The sequence below is a fragment of the Aptenodytes patagonicus genome, chromosome 10, assembly GCF_965638725.1.
Source record: "Aptenodytes patagonicus chromosome 10, bAptPat1.pri.cur, whole genome shotgun sequence".
In the NCBI taxonomy this organism is placed as follows: Eukaryota; Metazoa; Chordata; class Aves; order Sphenisciformes; family Spheniscidae; genus Aptenodytes; species Aptenodytes patagonicus.
The window spans coordinates 23,732,748-23,748,599 of record NC_134958.1 but is presented as its reverse complement, the minus strand read 5'-3'; the positions used below and the strand labels follow the sequence as shown (position 1 = coordinate 23,748,599).

Sequence of the window (15,852 nt, the reverse complement as noted above, 5' to 3'; positions counted from 1 at the left end):
GCAGATAAACACTGTTTAAAAATAAAGTGTTAGCTGTACAAGAGAGATTTAATATTTGAAGTTATTATAGTTATTATAGGCTGTGCTTTATTCATTTAAATAAATACAAAAGTACGCTGCTCCAACAAGACTCTAAATTTTAATGAGCTAGAGGAAGCTGCTTTTTAATCATATATGGAATTAGGGGGAAAAATGCTTTGAAGGCTACTCAGATGTTAGACAGTGTCATATATAGCACCGGCATAACCCAGAGTATTTTCAGCATTTCAGACACTGTCGTTTCGATTTGCTAGTCTTGTTTTTCCAAAATCAAAATGCTTTTAAGTCTTTATTATGCAAAGCTTTTATTAAAGCTCTGCCTTACCGAGGCACCTAATACAGAGAGTCATTTATTGCCTTTTAAAAGAAATCTCTGAACAGAAGAGCTATTGGGAACCTGGAAGAACTGCAGCTCAGCTTCACTGAAAACTGGTATTTTCAATTGTGCCTAAATCACTTTAATAATAATCCGGCCCACGGTGACAGAATCTGTCAAGCTGCCAGGACCAATTAATGTTTCATTTATTAAACCAGTTTTGATAATCATTCACCTTTTCTTCCAAGCCAAACGTATTTAAGGTAATTATACACAAGATAATTTCTAAGTGTTGTCTGTGTATGGACACTGAATTACAATTACAAATACATTTTGTGCTGAGGCTTAATATCAGAGCTCAGCTCCGAGCTCCCAATAGATTTATTCCCTACTCAGCTATTTATTAGAAAAGATTAAAAGGGCTTTACAGCTATAATCTGAAGCTTTTCAAATGACCTTTTCAGATTTAACTTTGCAACTAAAAGCAAAAAAATAAAGGCCAAATTAAATGAAACCTTGGCGAAAAGGCATTCGACACCTTCGGTACCTGCGTGATGCACGCTCTCACGTCTACTTTTATCTTCCCAGGCAGATTTATTTAGCAATCTTGTTAGATTTAATGATTTAAAAACTGAATTAGGTTTGCTGACAGAATAACGACGTGATTTTTCCCCCCCCTATTTGAATACAGGGATTTGTTTAAACTCAAGCTGTTGCATATGAATTCGCTTTAGTTGACTAAAACAAGTTCTGGGATAGCCAAAACCTGCCGAGCAAGCAGATTATACTCGAGAGATGATTTCAGACACACAGCTAACCAACGCTCCCCTACAGAGGTTTCACATCTTTTCAGGCTGCTCACACTTGTTTTCTGCTTATTCCCCCCAAAAATCCTCCCCGCACCCAGCATCCCTCCTCTACCCCACCCTTGGGAGGGTGTCGAAGATGCCCACACCTCCAGGTGACCACTGAAGCCCCCAAAACTCTCCTGGCAATTAAAATCCAGGCATCCTCTCCCCAAAAATAGGCATTTTGGCATTAAAAGACGGGATGCTATTTAACATTTCCAAAGAATTTGCCTGCCCTCCTCCAGGTATTTCAGCAAGCAGAGACGCAGCAAGCAGCTCATAAGCAGAACACGTTGATATTCAACATTGCCATATATTTCTATACTTGTTTTAAATAATATTAATTGCATTACAAGCATTTCCCTGCAATAGGATCAATTGCAATCTAAGACATCACATGAAGGCAGTAAGATAAATTTTCTATGCACCTAAGTAATGCTGTTCACTTGAGAACAAACGAACTCAAACAGACTAAACGGACAGCAGCCCTATTTTAATCACCTTTTCATATAATTTAATAAAGAATTTAAGCAAAAAACAGTATTAAAAGGATTTTCTGGTTCGGTTCCCTGTGCTATTAAGCTATTACCTTAAGTAATAGCTCACAGAGAGAAATAAGGTCTATTTATTAGGATATCTTTGGGAAGAGCCTTACCCAGGAATAAATCTTTTTTATTCTATAACAAGGAACATTAAGACTCAGGAGAAAACGTTTCAAATATAGGAGTGGGGAACTGCGAGAGTCCTCTTTTTTTGAGCTTTTTTTCCTGGATTAATACGTCAGACCACATTATATATTATAACCCAAATGCCTACAGAAATCATAACCCATAATATCCCTCTTTCATGCATTTTTCTTTATTGCTGATGTAAATGAGAAAGCTCTTTGGATCACGCCGTGTTAGAACTTAAGGCTGACTCCATGGCAAAGGCACACTGGTGGAGGGCCAACAAGTAGCTGAAGAAACACCTGATGTTTAACTTGAGACAACTTAATACATTTCGTTCGGTTTACTCGCCGTGTTTCTTTAACAGAACTATGGGGCCATAAAAAAAAGTGCTATTAATTCGATTTATGCCTGCCTAATCTATATATACTTGAACAGGACACCATGTCCTTCTGCAGCCAGGGCATAATGTAATAGTTCAGGCTCGGAAAACACAAAATGAGTTATAACTACTTCCCTAAAACAAATTATCATCTGTGTGTATTATTTCCCTTTACTAACTCATTGATTCGAAGCTGCTGAGCAGCTCAACGGACAAAACTCCGTAACAGCATTCCTAAAATTCTCGGGGAGACCAAAGCTTTTACTGGCCAGGGCTCAACATTTCGAAGGAAACAAAATTCAATACGTTCCTCTGTAGGAGCCGAGCATCCCTCTGGACCCGGCGCTGGTGATTCAACAGAGGAACGAGCAGCTCCATTCCTCCTGCCTCCTACCACCCTCCCACACAAAGAGATGCTTATCGTGGATGGCAGGGGGGAAAAAAAAAATTAAAAAATTAACAGTTTCGTGGCTAAATACTTCATGTTCCTCCTCACCTGATCCCGAAGGCTCGTGGGCTCTTTATTTTGGACTGCATATTAATGCAATCTGGATTAATTACAGATCACAGCCGGAATAAGGATTATTTTAATGTCTTTCCTGAAATAAGGTTATTTTCCAAATCCCTGCATCTAGGAAAACACCACAGTGACTTGTTCTCATATGGCAATGACAATAAGATGCTGTTATATAGATAATCCTAACTGAATGTCATTCCCATATAAAATAACAGCTATATTCACCTATAGAATAACAGCTGCATTCCCCTATAGAATAACAGTTTCTGCAGTGAAAGCACCAGTGGAAATACATGCCTTTGCTGGCATATTTAAGGTCCACAGCCCTGCCCTTCCCAAATGAGCCTCTAGCACACACCCTTGGAGGGAAAAATAAATACATCTTTTTATCTTTGCTATATAGAAAGAGAAATGTGTTAACAGACAAAAGTTTTTAAATGGTTTCCTGTCTACTTGAAATGTAAATTTAATTTTTTAGAAAGCTGTACCATAAATATATCAGAAGAAAAGCAAGCTAACTGCTTAAATCTCAGTACGGGCTATGCCATTGTGGAATAGTTATATTAGTAGTTATATTCCATCGTGGGGCACTGAAGGGACTGGGAGCAAGATTTAGTCACACTCATTTATGCCAGGGACAAGAAATAGGTTAATATCAGACAAGAGACTGCTGGAAGATTCATATTCCCTGGTTTACTGTGAATTTTGGAATTCATGAATCAAATGTATTCATAAAGTATGAATGACTTGTAACTGCATAAGCAAGGTGGAAACTCAAAGCGTCAGCCAGCAACATAGCAGCCAGGGAAATAAAACACTCGTCTGAACTTACGCAACTAAAGAGAATATTTGTGAATTAAAACCTTTGCATATATAAGTGCTGGTAAAGGACAAGAGGGGTGCAGAGTCCATACGATGCCCAAAGAGCCCAAGCCCTAATGCACGGGGACTGCATTAAAGAAGACAGCACAGGAAAAGTCTGTTTACCATCAAATAACAAACACGAGGCCAGGGCCAGAGTTAGATGGACACGACACAGACGATGGAACAGCGAGGACTCCATGCACATGTCAGATGCGCATTCGCATGCTTTACCTATAGCTTCTGTTAGAGACGCCCAGCGTATGCTTCCACAAAGAGTGGCGGTTTTAAACATTGCCTGTAATTTATTTCCAGATTTGAAGGCTATTTTTCCCAATATTCTATACATTATGCTTGAAAGAAATAATAATTCACAAATATCTTTATTCCAAAAGAAAAAAGACGACACAGGAAAAAAACAGCATATTGAAATTTTGTAATTTTAATGTCTTTTTTATTATGTGACCAGGGCATTCACTGGCTTTTTAAGTTATTCTCTGTAGCTACGAATTCCTTTCTGCATCTTGAAACATAAACAGCTGGATGATAAAGATAATTTTTGTTTGTTTTCATTCAACCTGCAACCAAGCTCCCAGCACTCTTCTTGTCCTGCTATTTTGCTTTTTAACAGAAATATATTGAATTATGGCCAGAACATGAACTGCATCTAGACTACTTAAGTTAGAGCCTTGCTAAATCCTTTCTCATTATTGCTTCTGCCCTTTTAAATCTGCAGCTTACTGCCTGATAAAACCTATCAACCTGAATTGCACTGCTAAAACTTTGAGATATCTCCCCCAACTTTTGGTTTCCGTAAGGAGCCCTAAAAGCCACCTCTATGCAGCAGAGACCACGACACCTAAATAAGCACCTAAATAAGCACCAAAGCCAAAAATAAGAGCTACAACTTGCATTCTTGCAAAGTGAAATAGCTTTTATATGAATCCTTCAAGGCATTGTTCTGCGTGGCCAGGCACTAATACTGAATATCTAGTTCACAGCAATTAAATACCAGTTCAAGCACTGACACCTCGTTCTTTAATTCTCTTGGCTGTGGCTACATGTCCCATGCTGCCTAATGAAACCATCGATGCTTTTATGGTAAAAAGCACAAACCACGAAGTATTTATAGCGTTCGCGCTGCAACACTCGAGCAGAGCTCTCACCGAGAATGACCTGCAACCCTGAACTGCCAAACCTTGACTTTCAAAATCTTTAAAAGATTTCTCTTTCGTTATTCTTTTCTTCAACAGGCCACTGGAGCACACTGCAGAGCCAAAACCCAATTTTCCATTTCAAACCTCAAAGGTGGCAAAGCAGTTTAAACACAAGGTCTATAATGACAAAAAAAAAAAAAAATTTTTTCTATTACAAACAGATAATGTTTTTCTCAAACATTATAGAAAAAATTTCTCCTGGCTGTTGACATGAGCAGAAGACTTGAATGGCAAATAGGAGTTTGAAAAAACCACATACACACGTATATATCTAAAATTGTCAAGTGTCTCATATATATCAGGATTTATATACAACTTAGACCGATTCACAACACATTTTAAGGTATTCCTCCTCTATGCACCCGCTCATTTAGTTGATAACCCCCATAGCATCTCCTGGTTGGCAATACCTACAGCACACAGAAGGCTGAGTGAAATAAAACAACCCAGTATTTTTAAAAGAAAGTATTTGTAAAGCTCCAGCTGCTGCTGTATCATAACAAAAAAAAAAAAACAACAACAACAAAACCCTAGATCTATGTTTTCCTTCCTTGCAATACAAGTCTGTTGCAGGTAAAAGAAGAAATTAAAAGCACCCAAACCTCTGCAAGCCCTGCAGCAGTTAGCTGTTCAAAGGTGCTGGTGATCTGATCCATGGTGGGAATCCAACTCCCCATCAAGCCAAGAAACAGCAACTGCTCTAGGACAAGACCCTGAGCCCCCCTGACCTGCTCCGAGCACGGATGGACCAGACATCCTCTGGAGGTCCCTGCCTACCTCAATTATTCTTCAGTTTTCAAGTATCTAGCCATCTTCCTCACCATTCTGGTGCAGAAAGAGCAGGGACATGAAAGTCATGTCTCACACATTGCCTGGATCAAAACCCAATCCTTTATTACTCTTTGACAGCAAACCACAGCAGAACATCTCTGCGGTGGTGTTTGCTTTCTGTAGTGTCTCCTATTAGCGCGATTTTTTGCTTACAAGCTTCTCAAAACCAGGTAGTTTTCTGTTTCTTCCCATAAAATTAGTAATGCAATTTTTTAAGCTGGCACAGCAACCAAAAGATGCAACCCTGTCCTCGCCTTACTTTTCATTCCCCAAAGAACCTTTCAAATACACGACCTGCAAATACTTCAGATGGGGAAAGTCCAAAGGATAAAGACACCGGGGAAGTGCTGATGAGACCCTTACGGAGAACAGGCCCGTATGGACAGGCTTGCAAAGACTGCCCAAAGATTCAAAACCATATTTAAGGGGGTCGCCCCGCTCCAAACAAACGTACCATTTGTTGCATTTATGAAAGTTAAAACACTCTTCGTCCCGCTGTCAATGACGGCACGCCCTTCACTATGCAGAATTAAACTCAGCGGTATTCTTTCAATACAAAGCACATCAAATACTTCATTTCATAATTACAATTACTGAATGGCAGCCAAGTGGGTTCTACCATATTAACAGACATACCTTCTTGTAATTTAACTTATGTATAAAATACTACTCTCATGATACAGGCTATGAAACATCTTCTTTAATTTTTTTTTTTTTTGTTACAGATAGCTTATGCCAACTAAAAATGTCTTATCTTTGTAAAACATTTGCACTAAACCTACCTGGCCACAGCAAAACTGAGACTATTCAAGGACAGCCATTCCCCCCCGGCTGAATCAAGTCGCCATCCTGGGACAGGGCAATTAAGCAACGAAACTTTTGCAGCAATTAGGCTTAAAACACAGGGCCAGTTAAGACCGTTTGTCTTTGTGCACTGAGAGTTCACACTCCCTAATACAAATATGGGAGAAAATGACTTTTAATGGGAAAGCACTGATTTGGAGAAGGTTTTGGGGTCAATTGAACAAAAGAAGTGCCAGTGTACGTAATGGAAATATCAATAGCACCATTAAATACACTTATAGAGTAAGATACCCTAGATAAAGTACTATAAGTCATTACAGCACACACTTGTTTGGGAGATTTAAAGCTCTGCTGATGCAGATGCTCTATCAGCTATGTAAGAAATAGGATTTAGCATCTGCATTCCTGGCAAACGCTTCAACGTTGGCAGAATATTCCTCCTTTTCCCATACTCAAGCACAGGATCAGACCATTTCAGCTTCTTCCTTTTAAGGAACGCTCTGGAAAAAAAAAGGAATTGCCACATAACCACGATGCAACAAAATAAAACCCCCAAACCAAACCAAAGCCTCCCACTTAAGTCCTCTTCCCGAACGGGGACAGTTTTCCTACACAAGTGCCATAACGGGAAAAAAAACCCAGCTAAGATGGCAGACAGTCATTGGCAAACGCCGGTACAGATGGATCCTGGAGGCAGAGGCTGCCAAATCCTTAAGGTCTGGCTCACATCCCTGGTCCCCTGCTCATACATTTATTTTTTTTTATGCGTAGGGTAGACGGCCCTGGGAAGAGCAGCCAAACGCACGTGTTTTCCAGCAAATTCGCGCACATCAGCCAACAAACGTTTTGGTGGGAAAAAAATCTTCAGCCCGGGTTCAGCTTCGGATTTACAGAAGTATCCCAAACTGAAGTTGGGAAGCTCGGTGCTATTACAGTGGTCTGCCCAACCCAGGGAATGCTTACAACTCCCAACATTTATATTCTGCAGCCAAAGAACAAAACTTTACTACATCAGATGCAGATAGCAAGTGCCTGACAGGTCCCAGGACTGAGCAAAATCTCCTTAATCGGTGCTTCAAATGATTTTTTCATACTGATAGGGATAGAAAATAATCACAGAGCAATAAAATGACCAGTTGAAAACAAGTCATGGCTTAAGGAGGAGACTTTACGCTCCCCCAGTGGGCAATACAAGTACCATAAACGAGCACTACAGCAGAAACAAAACAGCACTAATAGAATATTGACAGATAAAAAACCCTTAATATATATTTAAAGTGATTATCAAATAGGTTATATTATATATTACAACATCAGGTCATACCACGATTTCCTCACCTTGCATAATCTGTTTTTGCAGAGCTAGATTAAGTACAGCGATGCGTCACAAACAGCTGCTGCTAAAATTAAAAACTTCTCTGTAATTGCTAGAAACAACCCCGCAGTGTGTCAGGACCACAGCTGATTTCCTTTACTTTAAATAAAGTCTTATTGCAAATAATACATCCCTTGAGATGAGCAGATGACAACATATGCAGCACCAGGATTGCCCTTTTTCTCAAGGTTGAGGCTTTTGAGTCTCCAGAGCTGTTGACCACTCGTGTCTCACCCGCCGTGAAGCCACGGTTAAAGAAAATATGACTTCTCCATTTCCAAAACCAGACAAACTTCCACATGTTTCAGTGCTCTGCAGAAGACGGGGTAAATCGCTGCCTCTGAAGCATCTCCCATAGCTTTTTCGTGCATCAAGCACTACAGACAGCTGTAGAAAGGCAGTCCTCACCCATGGCTTCACATACTTCCAAAAGTAACATGGTTTAGGTCTTTCTGACCAGAAGCACATTGTCTTGGAAACACTGATGCTTCACAGTGGTACAACACACAACATCCAAAACCGAGTACTATTTTTTTTTAAAATATAATTTCATTATGCAAAAACATCCATGCAGGAGACTATGTTCCCTTAGGACAACATGTTTTGCCATACGCAAGCTCCTATCTCTGTTCTCACTTTCTGACGGCTCTAGTAGCACTCAGAAGTGCTCACTGGAGCTGTGACTCACTTATTTTAAGAGCTGGTGATGACACACTGGTATCACCGACGGCTCGCCTGGGCTGGAACTCTTGGTGCAACGCTGCTTGCTTCGCGTGGTGGAGTTGTGGACCTTCAGCCTGAGGATAGGTCTGGAAACAAGCCATCAAAGTTTGGGGAGGTCTTCCTGAAGAGGAGCATCTCCAATACAACACCAACCTCAGCCAGAGCCGAGAGCCGCTGCCTGGCATGGAAGCAAAACATCGCCCATCGGCAAGAGTCTCATCCCTTAGAGAGGCATCTCCACCAGCTTCCATCCCCTCCTCGCCAACCATCAGCCTCTAAATTAGGGAGAGGTATCTGGTCTGGTGTACAACCCTTGGACACTCTCCAGCCCCTGGAGGAGGCCTCTCAAAGTCCCTTCAAAACCCTATTTTTTCCCTTTTTTTAATGTAATGATTCTACATGGGGCCATAAATGTTTACAAATGAAGTTTCAACTTCCCACTGCATACTTGGATAGCCCAAAAAATGCTAAAAAAAAATTGAAGCATTCACTGTTCTGGGCTTGACAGAAGTTTTCCTGCAGTTTGTCACCAAAATCAATACCATAAACTGAAAGGCAAGAGAAAGTGTCCCTACCGTAACGCCTCCCATCTGGAACCTCTTAGCAGAGGCACGGAGCCCTCATGTATATTTTACACACATATTTTTCCTGCTTTTCCCAAGAGAAATATGTGTAATGAAGAAAAACAAAAACACGTTAGCAGCAACAAAAGCATACCATTGTAATACGAGACCAAGCTTGGCTTCTGCCTGTGTTATCCTTCCTTTTAGACTTCAGCTACTTTTTGTTAGTTACAGACAAAAAAATAATACACACCCTCCCCTCCAAAAAAGAAAAAATATCAGAGCTCTGCCATTAAATCAACACAATAAAAACCACATTTTTTTTCTGCCATGTAAAATATCGTATGAGTAAGGACAAGGTTAAACATGAATATACACGTCTCCAGCCCTTCCCTGCTCTTCTGCGGGATTATATAAATAATCCGCAACTCTTCTTGATGCAACTCCAAAATTTCAAGTGCTATTAAGCTGCAGCATCAAATTTCTGTGCATAGTACACAGTTAAGATTACTCGCTTACACCACAGCAGCTCGGCCGGGCTGATGTTTCCCAGCGCTTGCAGCATTTCAGTAGCCGTGAGAAGCTTCGGACATCCCATCGACCCATGAAAATGTCTTTTCCCCTTTTTAGCACAGTTCAAATGGTGAAATCGGAGCTTAAAAATGCTTATTACTAAGTATTGGGGATGGACCACACCTGCAGAAGTCAGACCGATGCATAGCACTGAAAAAAACCCAAAACTATCTTATCAGTGACCAGAATATTTGATAAGTGCCAGGAAAAACAACGGCTGGCACTGATTATTTTTAGGGAGCAAAAGAGGAGTCTGAAAAATCAATGTATTCCTATTAGGCATTTGTCTTAGGAGAAGATGCAACTGCTTAAACGTGTATTTTCAGCTGTTAGATAAAGCAAAATAGGAGAATTTAAAAGGTACCGCTTGTCACCTTTCCAAAGGTATTAAATGTGGATGTTTTTGAGGATCGTGATGGAGAGGTTGTCTATAAACTGAAAAAGATTACCAAACTGGGGGTAAATACGACACCATACCATCCGCTGTCTACAGAGAAAGGAACAGCTGCAATGCGAGCGCAAAACAGCCGATGCCCCGTGGCACGGGACGGGCACGGTGTTTTAATGCAGTTTGTCACGCAAGAGGTCTTCATACAGAGAATAAGCTTTCACTTCAGAGCACACCCTGCCAAGATCACCTGTTTAGCTTTGCACGGTGTTCTTCAATACTGCCAAGGCTGGTATTTCTGAGAACAGTCTTTGGGTTTGTTTTTTTTTTTTTAAATCCAACAAAAAAGAAAGCCCCGAATTAATAAAATTAAGGGAAACGTGCTGAGATTTTGTACTCCAACTTTCCACGCAGCAGAAAACCCTGTGCAAACCAACGCAGGCATTTTCCTGTCGTCCACATTTTCCTAGCCCAGCTTTGCAAAACGCCGAGCGGTTGGGACGGCGTGTTGGGAGCGTGTTCCCCTGCTTTTCAGAAAGCGCAGGAGTCAAACCAAGCCCACCCTTGGCACGCCAGCACAGATGTGCTGGCCGGCGTGCCGAGGATGCAGAGCCCTCACTGCTCTTTCTCCCTGCGTGAAGATGAGCAGCAGCTCTTCATCGTCCACCTTCGCCAAGCAAGAGAGATCATGAAGTGGGGACTCAAAAGCACCTTCATTCTATTCAATTTTTTCACGTATGTATTAAGAAATGTAGCTTGAGGCCATATCTTCCATTAATGGGCAGGATTTTTAACAACACTTCAAGTATTAATTTGTACGGTGGCTGCATACATCCAATATCGCTGTAAGACTTCAAGTACTCAGACACAAGGAGCAAAAAGCCTGCACAAACCACACATTTTGCGTTGGAGATTCGACCCAAAATGGAGCAAACCAGAGGAAGGAACGCAGTCCCAATTTTTAGAGCAGCATCCCAGAGCCACTGAACCCCCTTCTGGGATCTCCCTCCATCAGTTGCAATACGTCTTCCAAATTTCGCAGCAAACGAAGCCGGGGTCCTCCCGGCTGTGAGCTCGCTTTACTGCGCGAATGAGCTGATCCCCAGAGCTCCACGCAGCAGGGAAGAGGGAGGAGGACACCGTGTCGCTGAGGATGCCTAAGAACCGCAGCGCAAATTTAAGTCTCCAAAGGCATTTAATAGCATTTAACTTTGCAATCTCTTCAGTCTTTGTACGCAATGTTTTGGGGAACACCAACTTTTTAAACCTTTTTGCTTTTTAGAAGAACATAGCAAACACTAGAATAACGTGTATGTGCAGTACCGCATTTAAATTTTAAGATATTCGGAAAAAAGGTGTGTGATGGATGGACAGACGGTGACCTGCTCAGAATAAACAAGCGATGTTCTGTTTGCTGCACTGGGAGCTGTGCACAAGTATTTCATGGTATGACGCTCTGCACAGCTGATAGCGGGAGAAATGCAGAAGATACACTTGGAAAATTCACAGGGGCATCGCTGGCCGGAGCAAACAGTAACGGCAGACTTTGTTTTCCAATTAATTTCATGTAAATAAGCAATGCTTCGTTAGAGTACACGCTCATTAAATTCTCTCTCTTCTGTTTTCCTGAAGCAGTGGTTTCCAGTCGACAGGCACTGTATGTCTAATTTTTTTTAATGCCTTTTCTGTTTAATTGCCACCACGCAGCCTGGCAAACCCTCTCCGATTGCTCCCCACTCTGAAGATACTCGGCCGACACGCTTCCTCTCCATCGCCGTGTAATTAAACAAACAGCGTACAACTCCCCTCGTAAGAAACCTTCAAGATCTACAACAGTAAAGTTTAGACCAGCATTTCTTCTTTCACACTTTGAAGAATCACTTCAGTGTGATTTAAGCCTTTTGGTAATTCTTCCGTAACTAAATACATAGTAAATAAATGAAAATCACAACCTGATGCTGGTATCATAGTAGCTGCAATGGGATACAGATAGAGGCGAGAAATTTTGTAGACAGACGTAATATTATCTTTAACCAGACTAACTGGAATAGCTGGGAAACCCAACAAGCTTTCAAGTACACCTGTCTTCTGCCAGGCTGAGACAAACCACAAAGCTCAGGTACAAATTCAGAGTATTTTTTCTGAATTTAGCAAGAGATTCATCAGTTGAACCCAGTGGGAGAAAAGGATCTTTAACCAGAGGGGCACAGGGATGTGAAAAAGGAAGGGGAAAAACAAGCACTCCCTGTGCTGAGCAGCAATATATAATTTATAACCTACATAAGAACACATTTTCATCTATTATTTGGAAGTGGGTGGTGACCTAACATGCAGCAACACACCAGAATAAAGAGTGGGTCGTTACTAATTACGTTTGGTTTGTAAAAACAAACTGAGAACCAGCATTTGCAAGGAAAGGAGCTGATGGCACTCCTGCATTCGCTCCCGGAGCGGGGATGGAACGCCGGAGCATCCCTCCCTGCAGGACCGAGGGCAGAAGAGTGATGCCCAACGGCACAACCCCAGCTCTCCAGCTACTGCCCACACAACCCTCACATGATGTTCCAGAGGGCGAACGTGACTTCATGATGTCTGACCCAAGACATAATTTTTGTGTTCTCAATAAAGAGCACAAGACAAGAACACATCAAAACGCACATTTTCGATGTCTTGGATCTCCCTTCAATTAAGGCAGAACTACAGAGATGAGGGTTTATATGATTTTAATCAAACTCAGTAGAGCGCGTGTATGTGGAGGTATCAGTCTTAGCAGGGAAAAAAGGCTGGAGGGTATCTTAGATCCAGATCTCACTTTCTTCATTGCATATTATCCACTTCCAAAACCTTTACTCCATACATAGAGCTATAAAGTTACCGCCAACAGACAGCAATCTGTTTATCCTCATTATACACCACCCAAATCTGAAGCTGCTGAGAACGCCAAGGAGATGACCGCTCAGGCGGTCATAGCATAGTCATAGTATAGTCAAAATGTCTCAGCAGGTATCGCTTGGAGCCATTTGGAAAGATTTTATGAGGGTAGAGCTGAAAGATATCTCCCTTAAATAATAAAGAATACGCCACCCTGAAAGTGGGGTTAAAGCAAGGAGCCCGGCCACTCTGGTTGCATTTGGGATGATGTGAATTTATTGAGTTTTTTAAGCTGCTTATTATCTGTTTCCTTTTTGCATAAAAAGATGCATGCCGGACGTAGCAGAAATTGCTGGAGCGCATCTGTTTATCCCGAACGGGAAAGATGGGGACACTGCTTCTGCTCGCTCACTCAAAGCAGCTTCATAAAACCCCAGACAAAAATACCATTAGTGGTACCTAAGGAGGGTTTTGTTTGCATCTTTCAAGAGGGGGTATTAAATGTATTTCTTTATTGACTTTAATCAGCAAGTAAAATACTACGTTAAAAAATTAAACTCATGTGAAAACAACATTTCTTCTCTAAATAGCTCTGCCTGCCGTTCAGGAGGAGGAGGGATGGAAAAGGAAGCTAAAAAACTGACAAAAAGGAAAAACACAGAAAGAAACCTTTCTTTCTCTTGCTGAGCCTCATCCTCTTGTTTATAACTCCCGAAGAGAACAGCAGCACGATTGTCCTACCTCGTGCTGGCCGGATTTCAGCAGGAAGGCTTTGGTCACCCGGCCTCTGGCATCCGATACGCGAGGCTGTTACCCTGGTCATCTCTCCTTTTTTCTGCTGTTTCTTCCCCGTCTCTCCCCTTGGATGACATCCAGGCGGACGGAAGCTACTGAAAATTCATCAGCTGCCTAGTCTAAAGTCACTATAATAATTAAAACCCAGGTGGAAATGGAAACAAGGCATGGAAAAAAAATCCCACGCTACCAGGGACTGTACAAAAAAGGGGAAAAAAGGATGGAATTGGTGCTAAGGAGCTCCAAAATCAAAGTTTGAAGATAAGCAATGCTGAGCATCAACATCACCTTAAGAGGTTCCCATCTATACTCTGCTGCTCCCTGGGATTCGCGGCATAAATACATGGGGGGCCCTATTCCCAACCGGATCAAGATCCTGAGCCAGCCTAAAACATACGGTGTAAGTGGGTTTGAGATTATTACTACAGTTGCAATTCTTCCAGTGCCACTTTAGAAAACAAATGCATCAAAGATACTCACATAATGGGTAGAAAGAGGTAGAAAAAGCTCCACCTTGAATTACCAACACGTTTAAGTACCGACTGACTGAACTGTTCACCTTTCGCATCCTCTTAACCACGTCCCTGGCACCGGTCCACAGCAGGATGCACAAAATTAAACTGAGCTGATTCGATGGCGAGGAGTAGCACGGGACCGAAAAATAAAATACCTCTGCAATTTCTTTTGAAAACACTTTCAGCAATTGCAGACGCCCTACCCCAGTCGCGCATCCTTGTCCGAAGAAATTTTGCTCCTAAGGAAAACTAAGTGTGGATCTGGCAATCTGGGGTGAAGCCAAATCAAATGTGGTTTGAATCAAGTCAAATAAATGGAAACGCAGAGTTTTCTCTCAAAGTATAAAACTTAATAGTAAGCTCAAACCTATTTTACCTTTTGAATTTCCAGTTGAAAGCTAGAAGCTTAATTAAACTCTTTGGAAAAATTAGCACTTAAGATCTTTCAACATGATAACTATAAAGTAATTTAAAACTCACAACCATTAAAGTCAAAATGCAAACTTATGGCTCCTATAGACTTCAATATTTGCTCGCGCAGATCCTTTACGCCTTAAGCTAGCAGGTAAGACAACCTAGTTATTCAAAAAGCTTCTTCTCCCAGCTACATTTCTCTTGCCGAACAGATGCAATTAATACGGAAAACCAGAAATATTTTGCTTACTCATAATTATATCTTAATGAAGCTTTCACAGCAACAAAAAAACAGCGAGGGCAGGAGCAGATAATCTAATGATCCGCAAGAGTTTTGCAGCCTAAATGGAAAAAAAAATGACTAAATATGCCTCGAGTACCCGACTGCTCGGGTCAATACGGCTCGTAGCAAGACAAATACTCCATTTGCACACCGCCGAGCCCTCGCTAAGAGCTTATGGACTTCTTTAAAAGCCCGACGATCGATAAAGTGCAATTTAAAAACTTAGTCAAGGGGGGCTGCTAATGTGATGGAGATTAAGCAGACGCTGACCCATGCTACCTCTAAACTTTAAAATTATCCTAAATGACAACCTTGATCAGACTTAGAGGGGCAGGTATAAAGAAAATAATTTTTTTTTCCACATTTATATAGCTCGTGTATATATTATATTTATCTCCTATCTGTTATATATTTATTTTCTATTAATATATCTCATATATATAATATATGTTTATTTTGTATCAATATATCTAGTATTCGACAATTTAGGAAATGCATCGTTGTTGCAAGCTAACGCGATACAGATATTGCTGCGTGCTTAATCCTTGAGCAAACACGGCCGGTCCCACTGAAACAAGGCTGTTCTGATCAGCAGCATCGCCTCCGTGCTTTCAGCGCTCTGCTGAGACGTCAGCTGGGGGATGCACCAAAATTCAGAGTAATCTCAACTCACGTTAGTTATCATTTCAGACCCTTGTAAAGAAAAACGCGGCGCTCCAACCCCATTAAGCTGTAATTGCGTTGTCCATCAGATGATGCACTTACTCAAGCATCCAAGTCAGCATTCACTCTGTCAATAACCCAGGCTGATAAATTTAATTAATAACCCCACTTGAAAACCAGGCAAACATCAATATGTCGGGGGGGGG

The 15,852-nt window shown here is 41.3% G+C and overlaps 1 protein-coding gene across 7 annotated transcripts in view; it reads right to left on the bottom strand.

Annotated features, from left to right (window-relative positions):
* Positions 1–15,852, bottom strand: part of MYO9A (myosin IXA) — a 188,430-nt gene that overhangs the window by 122,760 nt on the left and 49,818 nt on the right. The gene's annotated exons all lie outside the window — the stretch shown is intronic.